General features: G+C 37.1%; 1 long non-coding RNA gene across 1 annotated transcript in view; it reads right to left on the bottom strand.

Annotated features, from left to right (window-relative positions):
* Nucleotides 1-5692, bottom strand: part of LOC113469883 — a 6927-nt gene extending 1235 nt beyond the window's left edge. Inside the window, exon 1 of the long non-coding RNA XR_003393161.1 lies at nt 5584-5692. This is a non-coding gene — a long non-coding RNA (uncharacterized LOC113469883). The remainder of the gene's footprint in view (nt 1-5583) is intronic.
* Nucleotides 5693-12227: the final 6535 nt, after the last annotated feature.

Genomic DNA, 12227 nt, shown 5'->3' with positions numbered 1-12227 from the left:
AATGAGGAGAATTTACGTTTATTATTATTACTGAGAAATTTGAAGGTTGTACCCATGTACCCTGTCTGATGCCTGTAATTCAATTGATTTTTTGTTCAAGAATCTCTTTAAATTAGAACAATTAATTAACTAGATAATTATTTACCTCTGTAGGTAATTGAGAAAATCCTACTTATTCGGGAAAAGCCAAAAACTTCTATTATTGAGGTGGGAAAAATGTTGCTTTCCTGAATTCTTATTCATCCACGTTCGCCTGTAATGTAGTTGTGTGATAGTTTATTATATGGGCTGGAAAGTTTTGTTTCCTGGAAGTATGGGCTATTTGACCCCTGATGGAGGCAAAGTGAACTATAAATTGAAGTGCAGTGAAGAAAACTCAGAACGTAAGACACATTTGAGATGGAATTTTAATGGATTGTTTTAAGAATCAAGAAAACCGTCAATTCTTCAAAGTTGAACGAAACGTTCGGCATTTATAGTGAAATAGACAGACTAACTAAACGCAAATCGCAAAATTGTACCTACAATCTGAAAGTTTAAAAAATTTTACAATCTAAGGGCCACCATAGGTAACTCCCAAGTCCACAGGTAGGTAACAAATAGGTAAGTTACCTACTTGGATTTATTACCTACAACCATACACACAATCCTCTGAGATATTATTATATTAATAAGAATTAAATGCACATGCAAAGCAAATTAGGGAGTAAAGGTACCTATAGGTATATGCTTATGCAAAGTACGTAAATAGTAAATCCTAAATATGGTTTATGGTACCTACTAGGTACATATTATATACCTTTTACCCATGCAAGAGAATACGGTGTAAGTTCATTGTAAAGTTAACTAGGAAAGTATAATAAATGGCATTCATATTGTAAATTAATGTTTATAAATGCATTGGACACACTGGCAATTAGTAGGTATGGAGATGAGTTTACTACCTTCAAGTTAAAGATATTAATTTTATCAGAGTTGCAAACTCCCAGGGTCGTTATTCAGGGTTCGAATCCGGCCTTTTGGCGACTTTTTTTTCGCTTACTTTCTTCTCATCCCAGAAGAAAAATTCACAAACTCGGCCCACTGTTGCTTAGGGCCTTTTCTTTGTTTTGTTATCTCTCCCCTTTCTCTTTCTCTTTCTCTCTCCCTCTCTCTCCCTCCTACTTTTGGAACTTTTGCCCCCTCAACCCCTGTGGAGCCATAAAAATAGACGCACGAGAAAAAGGGAACTTTTTTTGTAAATTAAAAGTGTAAGGAAGAAAAACAATAAGTTTATAGACCCGTGATGGAATGGGGTGGATAAGGGAGGCACTAATGAATAGGATTTTACAGTCAAACGTAGTTATTTGAGAAAATGTTTGGGTTCTTGTCCCAAAAACTTCTTTTAAATGAGGAGAATTTACGTTTATTATTATTACTGAGAAATTTGAAGGTTGTACCCATGTACCCTGTCTGATGCCTGTAATTCAATTGATTTTTTGTTCAAGAATCTCTTTAAATTAGAACAATTAATTAACTAGATAATTATTTACCTCTGTAGGTAATTGAGAAAATCCTACTTATTCGGGAAAAGCCAAAAACTTCTATTATTGAGGTGGGAAAAATGTTGCTTTCCTGAATTCTTATTCATCCACGTTCGCCTGTAATGTAGTTGTGTGATAGTTTATTATATGGGCTGGAAAGTTTTGTTTCCTGGAAGTATGGGCTATTTGACCCCTGATGGAGGCAAAGTGAACTCTAAATTGAAATGCAGTGAGGAAAACTCAGAACGTAAGACACATTTTAGATGAAATTTTAATGGACTGTTTTAAGAAACAAGAAAACCGTCAATTCTTCAAAGTTGAACGAAACGTTCGGCATTTATAGTGAAACAGACAGACTAAACGCAAATCGCAAAATTGTACCTACAATCTGAAAGTTTGCAAAATTTTACAATCTAAGGGCCACCATAACCATATCTCCCAAGTCCACAGGTACTTAGGTAACAAATAGGTTAGTTACCTACTTGGATTTATTACCTACAACCATACACACAAACCTCTGAGATATTAATAAGAATTAAATGCACATGCAAAGCAAATTAGGTAGTACCTAAAGGTACCTATAGGTATGCTTATGCAAATTACGTAAATAGTAAATCCTAAATATGGTATAAGGTACCTACTACATATTAGGTATATACCTATCACCTATGCAAGAGAAGACGGTGTAAGTTAATTGTAAAGTTAACTAGGAAAGTATTATAAATGGCATTCATATATATTGTAATTTAATGTTTATAAATGCATTGGATTGGACACACTGGCAATTAGTATGGAGATGGGTTGTTTACTACCTTCAAGTTAAAGATATTAATTTTATCAGAGTTGCAAACTCCCAGGGTAGTTATTCAGGGTTCGAATCCGGGCTTTTGGCGACTTTTTTTTCGCTTTCTTCATTTCTTCTCATCCCAGAAGAAAAATTCACAAACTTGGCCCACTGTTGCTTAGGGCCTTTTCTTTGTTTTGTTATCTCTCCCCTTTCTCTTTCTCTCCCTCTCTCTCTCCCTCCCTCTCTCTTTCCCTCTCTCTCTCCCTCTCTGCCTCTCTCCCTCTCTCTCTCCCCCCCTCTCTCTCCCTCCCTCTCTCTCCCTCTCTCCCTCTCCCCTTCTCTCTCTCCCTCTCTCTCTTCCTCCCTCTCTCTCCTGCTTTTTCATATCCTTTCTCTAATAAAGTACTCAGTATCCAAATATAACAACTCCCCTGATATAGGTAGGTAGGTACCTAGTTTTGGCGCTTGTTACCTCCATCTTGGAAAACCTCCAAATCTCATAAATCATAGCTATAATTTTTCTCCTCTCTCCCCCTCTCTCTCTCTCTCTCTCTCTCTCTCTCTCTCTCTCTCTCTCTCTCTCTCTCTCTCTCTCTCTCTCTCTCGCTTTTATCATCTCTTTTCTTGTCTCTCGTCTCTCGCCCTCTATCTTTCCCCCTCCCTCCAGTATTATGTGTACTTTTTCCTTTTCCATCTCTCTCTCTCTCTCTCTCCCATGTGTGTGTGCTTTTCCTCTACTTTCTTTACTTTTCTCCTCACAAGAGATTTGGAGCACTGATGTGTACACCGAAAATTTTAGTAAGTGCTCTACAAAATGAAGTTAACAAAAGTTCACATGTTTCAGGTGGTAAGAAGAAGAAAAGGAAAAAGAAGGAGGAGGAAGATGACGAAGAAGAAGGAAAAGAAAGGAACTTTTTTTAGCCTTTAGGTACGAACCTAACCTACCTTGTAGCTTGGAGCTTTCTTTTTCGAAAAATATGGGGAAATTAAAAAAAAAAAAATCGTAATGGGCTTTTAAGCTTTTTATATTATTTTGTCGCTTTCTTTTAAATCTGAAATCTGACGGTGCGCGCTGACTAACCCACAAGGTACGCCATCACGGTGGCAGAAGATCCGCAAAAGAACAAAAGAATTGTGCCTTTATAATTGAACTGCTTTTGCGGAAAATTTTCGCTATCCAATCATACATATATATTGTGTTGACAGGTTCTAGTTGAAAGGTTATTTACTGCTATCGATTTTTAAGGCAGACTTTCTTAAGTATGTTTCCTTACCTCCTTAAGTATAATATACCTACCTACATATTTCCTTAAGTATAATATACTGTGCATACCTTGGCCTGGAAGATATTATCTCATAAGAGTATGGAATTCATTTTCATTCTAGACTCTAGACTAGTAAGATTACCCCGTGCTGCGCTATACGGCGAAAAATGATGACTTACAGAGAATCGAATTCGGTACTTTGGAACAGCATTCTCGTGGTTTGAGCTCGAAACACCAAAACTTTTGGCTCATCAAGACCATATAATTACATTATTTGCATTTTCATAGTCCCCCTAGATGCATAAATTTTGCGCCCTTAAGCCTGGCTCATTGAAAGAAGAGTGTTTGATTTGGTCACAAATAGACGAGACGGTAGGATGACTTCAGAAAAATTATGTCAGAGAATAGCAGGACTAAATATGTAAAAATATCAAATCTTCATGACCTTCATACATAAATTCTCTCGATAAAATTGATTAATTTTGTCACGGATTTAAATGGATTGCATAAATTTTGCGCCCTTAAGCCTGGCTCATTGAAAGAAGAGTGTTTGCTTTGGTCACAAATAGACGAGACGGTAGGATGACTTCAGAAAAATTATGTCAGAGAATAGCAGGACTAAATATGTAAATATCAAATCTTCATGACCTTCAAACATAAATTCTCTCGATAAAATTGATTAATTTTGTCACGGATTTACCTATAGAATTATAAATTAATAATAATTGTTCCAATAGTTCCCTTTCCAGTTATTGTCAAGTATGAATGTAATTGACACAATAACACCGTAAAAACCTTTAAAGAACCTTCCAAAAATTCATGATCTCTCCAATGTTACCTTTTAAAACAGATGTGCCACAATCAGTGCCCACATTGTTCTCAATAACCTCTTGATAACCCCCTCGGCTTTCAATAAGGGAGGGATATCCTGGATTTCAGAGCAGGAGCACGTATTGGTGAAGGGCCCTTGTCAGAATATGATTGAACCCCCCTCTGAACTAGTGGTGTGGGTTTGAATTATTAAAATGAAAGTTTTTCAAGTCTAGTGTTACACTTGGGTAAGTCACTTATTCACCACTAGGTAAAATGCATAAATCTATGTACATATCCTCATTGACTGTATTTAGAAGAAATGGTCCTGAAATACGTAACAGTTTCGGGATTATAAGGATACTTTCAGGATAAATGCTGATTCGTAGATAAAGTACAAGTTACAGTTGTCATCACTTCTCTTCACCACTGATTGATACTTGTGCAACTTTTTTTTTTTTTTTTTTTTTTTTTTTTTTTTTTTTTGTGATCCCTTTTTTCAGTTGTCCCTGTGAGAGTAAAACTTCTCAATTTGTTCATTGGCTAAATCTAAATTTGTTTATCATCAAGTTGTATTTAACGTGGTTTGTTGCTATTCCCCTACTAGTTGATTTTTATATGAACCAATTAAAAATTGATTTCTGTGAAAGTATAAAAAATTTCAATTTGATTCGTTGTTTTTTCCAGTTGTGTCTGCCTGTTTGATTGTATGTTTGTATGTCTGTGGTTCGCAATAACTCCCGAACGTGTCCGATTTCGGTGAAAGTTGACAAAAATGTACCTAATACTTATGTGCATGTAGTTTGTAGTTACACTATTTTGCTCCTCTGGCGTCTAAAATCGAAGTGTTCTATTTAGATTTAAGTCAGCTGGTAATTTTCACAGCCGACTTTTTTTTTACAAAGGAGGATAGGGATAGGTAATATCTCGGATTTTATCTCTCTTGTAATATTCAAAACCAGATTGTGTACTTTTCTGGTGTGTATAAGCCCAAATTAATTTTTCATTTGTTTTCACATTTACCGCAACATTTGGGTGAGATTAAAATCGAGATGAAAATTTTAATTGAGGAAGGGTCCTTTCCTGTTGTTCTCTAGAATACTCTAGATTACCTATAGATTTGTACCTATAGATTGTTGTACGAGGAAGGGGGAAAAGGCCTGAGCTCCAGAAGAGGAGTAGAAAGGGCCAGTGACACCTTATCACTAATTTTTTTCTTAGTAACCCAATAATATAGTTCTTCCACCCTATAACTAGTGGCACCTTATCACTAATTTTATTCTTAGTCCGGCGGATAATAGTCCCATATTCAGCCTGGAAGTGGAAAATGTTCATTTTTATAAATTTGAAATTTTTCATGCATTAATTATTTTATTTAGTATATTTACTGTTATTTCCCATTTTCGTTCAATTCTTTTAGGCGGGCCTTCGCGGGCCGCAAAAATGAGCTCGCGGGCCGCATGCGGCCCGCGGGCCGCGGGTTGGACAAGCCTGCTCTAGCTCTTACTTTTCGCTACACTCTCTTTTTAGCTTAATGTTATCTTTCTCACAGATTAACCTGTTTTTTCCCCGAGGCTACCCTGTATTGATTCCATATTTACCTTCCTACATGTACCGAGATGATATGAAATATGTTATTAACACAAGCTAGAAGTTGAGGTGACATGTGTTATGCTTAACATGGGAATATTATTCCAAGAGTATGTACATGTACCTACACACAGGATAAATACAGACAGACAGACAGACGTGTTTTTGTGAAAAACGTAATGACATGAGCACGTTCTAAAATGACAGATGAAGGCATGATACTGGAGATGAAAAAGAAAAAGAAACAGGAGCAGATAAAAAAAGTAAAAATAAATAAGAAGGTAATGAAGAAAAGCAAAAAATATGGAGGAGAAGAATGGGAAGAAACAGATAAACAGGATAGGTATGACGAAGAAAAAGAAGAAGGAGAGTGAACACAAGGGGAAGCGCCTGCTTTGTAAGCGCTAGGTTCCTAGTTCGATTCCCGCCCGACACGAATATCAACCTAAACAGATAACAGTCTTTGTCGGATCGGCTGGCTTTCTCCTATCCTGTCTTTCTTCTCTCTTCGCTTTCGGGACGATAAGACCTTAGCAGTTACAGTTCCCTCTATCAGACCTCTTAAAAAAAATCCATGGGTACCTGTGTACATTGTCAAAATACGCTTCGTCATTTCCTTCAAAGTTATTCAACACTTCTTTCTTTACTTCATGGATTACAACTTGTTCAATAGAAGATGGCAGAGGTAGAGAGGAACTTATTCTGTATCAGACAGTTCAAGTTTCCAGTAATACTCAAAGTCAACAGTAACACACACTCCAGACCCTGATTCAAGATATTATGGAGGGGGAGTCGGCTTTCAATAAGGGAGGGATATCCTGGATTTCAGAGCAGGAGCACGTATTGGTGAAGGGCCCTTGTCAGAATATGATTGAACCCCTCTCTGAACTAGTGGTGTGGGTTTGAATTATTAAAATGAAAGTTTTTCAAGTCTGGTGTTACACTTGGGTAGGTAAGTCAATTCACCACTAGGTGAAATGCATGAATCCACATTATCCTCATTGACTGTATTTATAAGAAATAGACCTGAAATACGTAATAGTTTCGGGATTATGAGGATACTTTCAGGATAAATGCTGATTCGTAGATAAAGTACAAGTTACAGTTGTCATCACTTCTCTTCGCCACTGATTGATACTTGTGCAACTTTCATATGCCCACCTGCTTCCTCCAAAATATCTACAGGAGTTAGCGGCAAATTTTTGAAAGTGTTTGTTGATTTGTTACTTTGTTAGTCAATAGACCAAGCCAAATCATCTGAACTTTGCCGCATTTAGTGAAATTTGGGCTTTCTCGAGCTTTTAACGCTCAATGAGAGCCAAAGTTCTAAAAATTTAGACAAGGGTTACAACCTTTGAAATACGTAATAGTTTCGGGATTATGAGGATACTTTCAGGATAAATGCTGATTCGTAGATAAAGTACAAGTTACAGTTGTCATCACGTTCGCTTCGCCACTGATTAATACTTGTGCAACTTTGATATGCCCACTTGCTTCCTCCAAAATATCTACAGGAGTTAGCGGCAAATTTTTGAAAGTGTTTGTTGATTTGTTACATTGTTAGTCAATAGACCAAGCCAAATCATCTGAACTTTGCCGCATTTAGTGAAATTTGGGCTTTCTGGAGCTTTTAACGCTCAATGAGAGCCAAAGTTCTAAAAATTTAGACAAGGGTTACAACCAAACAAGGTGACTTGGTCACAAAAACCTCTTTTTCTACAGAACCTCTATCTAGAGATAATTAAGAAAGAATTGTGCAGCAACCAAAACTGCTCCACAGTCTGATAGACATTTCAGAAATGGTTCAAATTGATTGTATTTGTATAAATTGCGATCAAAAGAAATTAATAATCCGTGATGAGTGGGGGACATGCTACGGCGAAGGGGAACGAGTGTTGACTGTTCCATAGCACGCGACATGTGTCGAGTAGTCACTCCATATGTCCCAACACATGTGACCCAGTCATAGCATGGCACACTTCAAGGAGTTCAAGGGCACCAGTTCCGAAATTTTATGCTAATTATAATATCGGCACAACACTGATAATGAACTGGCATACTAACCTAACTTCCGGGGACACACATTCTCTTGCTTTTCTGATCGAGCCATCTGCGGAGCAAGATCTAGCAATACATGCAGTTAATTTTAAGGTTGACTAATTACTACACAAGGGAAAAATTTGTAGATATTTGGTCTCAAAAAATTTGGACTTTTGAATTATACATAATAGGTTGCATGTTTGTACTCACGTTAAGGTGGATTGTGTCACAATAGATCTACAGAGGTCGCAGTGTTAATTGCATACTCTCTTGGGAGAGGAGCAACCAGTCCCATAATAGAATAGAATAGAAACAAATTCATAAAGAAATGTACAGACAAACTATAGGAATTCGAGATAGGAAGAAGGTGCTTATTTTTTATTATAATTATTATCTTGTTGACTGTTACCTACCAGTATTTTTACTTTTTTTTATTATGTATTTAGGTACGTTTATGTAACATGATTTATTAAATAAATAAATAAAATGCTTCCTTGAAAATTTGAAAGAGAGGCTGAAACAAAGTCCGGAGTCGTCTTTACATTATTTTTATGGAAAACGAATCTTGTGTACACGTCATGTACCTACTCATCACACATCATAAGCAGACCTTCCTTCTCAAGCGAGTTACTTTTCAAGAGCAAAAGATACTTTCGTCTTGAGCACTTTTCAACATCCAATATACCAGCCTGCGCAGAGCTCTCTATTTCTGCACCTATGAATCCTATGATACTTACTAGTTACGAATTTATCTAATGATGCCAATCACGGAAAACAGTATAATGTGTGAAGCTGAGTCGTCAGGAAATGGAGAGACCTTAGCAATGTCCACCGCACTGACCACAAACCTGCAAACCACAGACATGGTGCATGTTGTTCATCAACAGCCACACTTCATACAGGATAATTTACGTATAAACACATACTGGTACGTATTTATGTATAAACCTATCATACAGCACACATAATTCCTTTTGGGGTAAATAATTTTACGGATAAACATAATTATAATGTAGCACATAGAATGCCTTTTGGAGTAAATAATTCTACTTAGGAATACCCTAAACATAGTAAAATTATCACATAAACACATAGAAGACCTTTTGGCGTAATTTATTCATGTTTTACAATTGTTTCACGTATGTTTAGGCCATCAGTTGCACTTGCTGCGTTATTGAATATTTGAAGCTTTTATTAATGAACATCACAAGACCTCAGTCAACGAGATTACGAGACCAGAATTACCGAGAGCAAAGAGCTCTGTAGTCTGTACTATCTCAAATTAATCTCATTTACCTTGTAACTATTCTGTCTGAGAAGTACCTATGCTGTGTGGCTGTGTCGTTTTGGCAATCCAAATTTTGAGCAGTCCGTCAGTAAATTTCATTGATTGTTTCTCTCTCTAGAGTCTCTAGCTATATTATTCTGTACGATTCCTTACTGAAATCCTATCATAAGGCCATAATCCTATACCAACAGAATTTCTCAATATCAAGATAATCCAGGGTTCTCGTGGAATCTTCTTAAGTTCACGTTCTCATTTCTCCACAATGGCGCATTCCTCGGCTCTCCGTTACTTCGACAGATTACATCACGGATTCCTACAGACGAATCCATAAATCACTATCATCAAATCAGTAAACATTGCAATCCAGTAACCTTTCTCGTCGCGGTATGCAACAATGGATTCTAGACATAATAGAAACATTTTACTAATATCGAAGCGCATCCGAGACTTCGGTCTGAACATCCAATAAATCTCCTATCGCCTAGGCATGCACTTGGTAATCATATGCCTTAACACGAAATACGTGAGATGTCACGCCCCCAACACTTGGAACTATTGGAAATTTCATGCTCTTGTTTTCTCCAAGTCATCCTCATGTTTCAGAACATTACAGACAAGATTCTCAAGATGAAAATAAATTAAAACCGACTGGAGAGAGGCAGAGAAGATACGAAAGAAGGCAATTGAGTGCTTCAAGCAGCAAGTAGATCGCCTACGCAGGATATGAAGGATTCCGTTACTGAAAAAGCTTAATAATCTTGTGAATGATTGTAACCAAGTTAAATGTAACAAATTGACTGACGTTCTGTGATCTATGACACCTCTTCTGAGTTCGTTCGTAAGTGCGATCTGTCTTGGCATATTCTTAAATTCCTTGCTGAAATTAAATTTTGTAAAGATATTCTTCAATGTAGATTTCAATATCCATGAAATAGCTTTGTTCTCAATAATCTCTGCAACTTAATTACAAAGCTTCAGTAACCATAAACTTCTCACAGTTTCATAATTGGTGCAATTGCGTCAAGAACTTGATGGGATGATCAAAAAGTTATTTCATAATAAAATTCTTGATTAAGAGATTAGGACGGATACCTGAACAATGAGTGATGGTAACAAAAGTGAGGTACTCCAAATTGAAAGTTTCAGAGCTTGAACTCATTAGGGACTTTAAAAGAACGCTACGGTAATAGGAAAGCAATGCAGTGATTTAAAATACTTGAAGTACACCATGAAATCGGTGTTTGTGTCTTAGATAATTCATTATTTCATCTCCTGATGGAATAAATTTTCTAATGAAATATTGGTTTTGCATCTTATTTCTCAACTTTCCCAGAGGATTTCAGGTTTGTACAGAAGTCTTGGTCGTTTTCTACAAAGGAGATAATATATCAAGACTATACCTATCAAGAGAACTTTTATTATGTCCACAAAGTTTCTAGGTTTGCTATTCATATCCATGGCACTATTCTTAATTCCACATATTCATATGATATGGTGTATTCCGATATTCTTTGTTCTACGTTCCTATTTCGCTTTGCTACTTCTATTTCCAACGCAACTCAACACCTTCAGATATAGTTTCAATTATGAGGATTGAATTCGTTTCGTCACAGCTACTCAAATTATTATGCAGAGTCAACAATAGAACAATCATACATCCCAATGAAGCGAAATGTTCAGGATGTATGAGACTGATGAAGAGTAAGGTCGGATTGTATCAGCGAGAGGAGAGATACTCAAGAGGCAAACAGGAGACTAACGCCAATGCTGTCACCAGAATTACCCAATAGACAATATAAACAATATTTCTTCCAAATGGTCAATCTATATTACAAGATCACCAGGTAAAAGGGTTTAGACTTTAGAGCCCGGTGGGACCCCCTTTTGCTAGAGCAGAGATACCAATAGAACAATCATACATCCCAATGAAGCGAAATGTTCAGGATGTATGAGACTGATGAAGAGTAAGGTCGGATTGTCCATACTTACGTATCACCGAGAGGAGAGATACTCAAGAGGCAAACAGGAGACTAACGCCAATGGTGTCACCAGAACTACCCAATAGACCAATAGAACAATCATACATCCCAATGAAGCGAAATGTTCAGGATGTATGAGACTGATGAAGAGTAAGGTCGGATTGTCCATACTTACGCATCAGCGAGAGGAGAGATACTCAAGAGGCAAACAGGAGACTAACGCCAATGGTGTCACCAGAACTACCCAATAGACAATATAAACAATATTTCTTCCAAATGGTCAATCTATATTACAAGATCACCAAGTAAAAGGGTTTAGACTTTAGAGCCCGGCAGGGACCCCCTTTTGCTAGAGCAGAGATATTATAACCTACTTGTCCAATGGCAAAGGACAACGTTTCTTCCAAATAGTCAATCTAAGGTCATTCGATAAAAGGCTTTAGCGGTTTAGAGGCCTGTGAAGGCCATTTTTTGCGTGAATTCTTGAACTTATTGAAGGTTATTGAAGTACGAGTAGGTAATCATAATCATAGATTTCCTGCCTACTAGCAATCATAGATCTCAATACAAACACCCTGTTTCTCCCCAATTCCCCAACATACTCACCTGAATCTGAATCACACTATCAAAAACATCAATTTGATCTCCACCACAATCCACCACAAACCAACACCAATTGGTTTTGCTTCTCAACCAGATTGGTTGTGACTTCCGGCCATTCGTGGCGACTTCCAACGATGAGAGATAACTCCACAGTAGGCAAACTAGACACATAAGCTAAGCAACCGTGACGGAGATCCACTATCGGCTGATAGCATATCCTTTGTAGGAGCTCCGATGTAATCACATTGATATCGAGTATATTTATTGTTATGTGCTTTTGTGTTGGGTGCTGCAGTTGAGTGTTTGTATTCAATTCCTCTCGATAAAAGGCTTTAGCGGTTT

The sequence above is a fragment of the Diaphorina citri genome, unplaced genomic scaffold, assembly GCF_000475195.1.
Source record: "Diaphorina citri unplaced genomic scaffold, Diaci psyllid genome assembly version 1.1 scaffold1269, whole genome shotgun sequence".
Taxonomy (NCBI): domain Eukaryota; kingdom Metazoa; phylum Arthropoda; class Insecta; order Hemiptera; family Psyllidae; genus Diaphorina; species Diaphorina citri.
The sequence above is the reverse complement of the archived record's forward strand: the minus strand, read 5'-3'. Positions and strand labels throughout refer to the sequence as shown.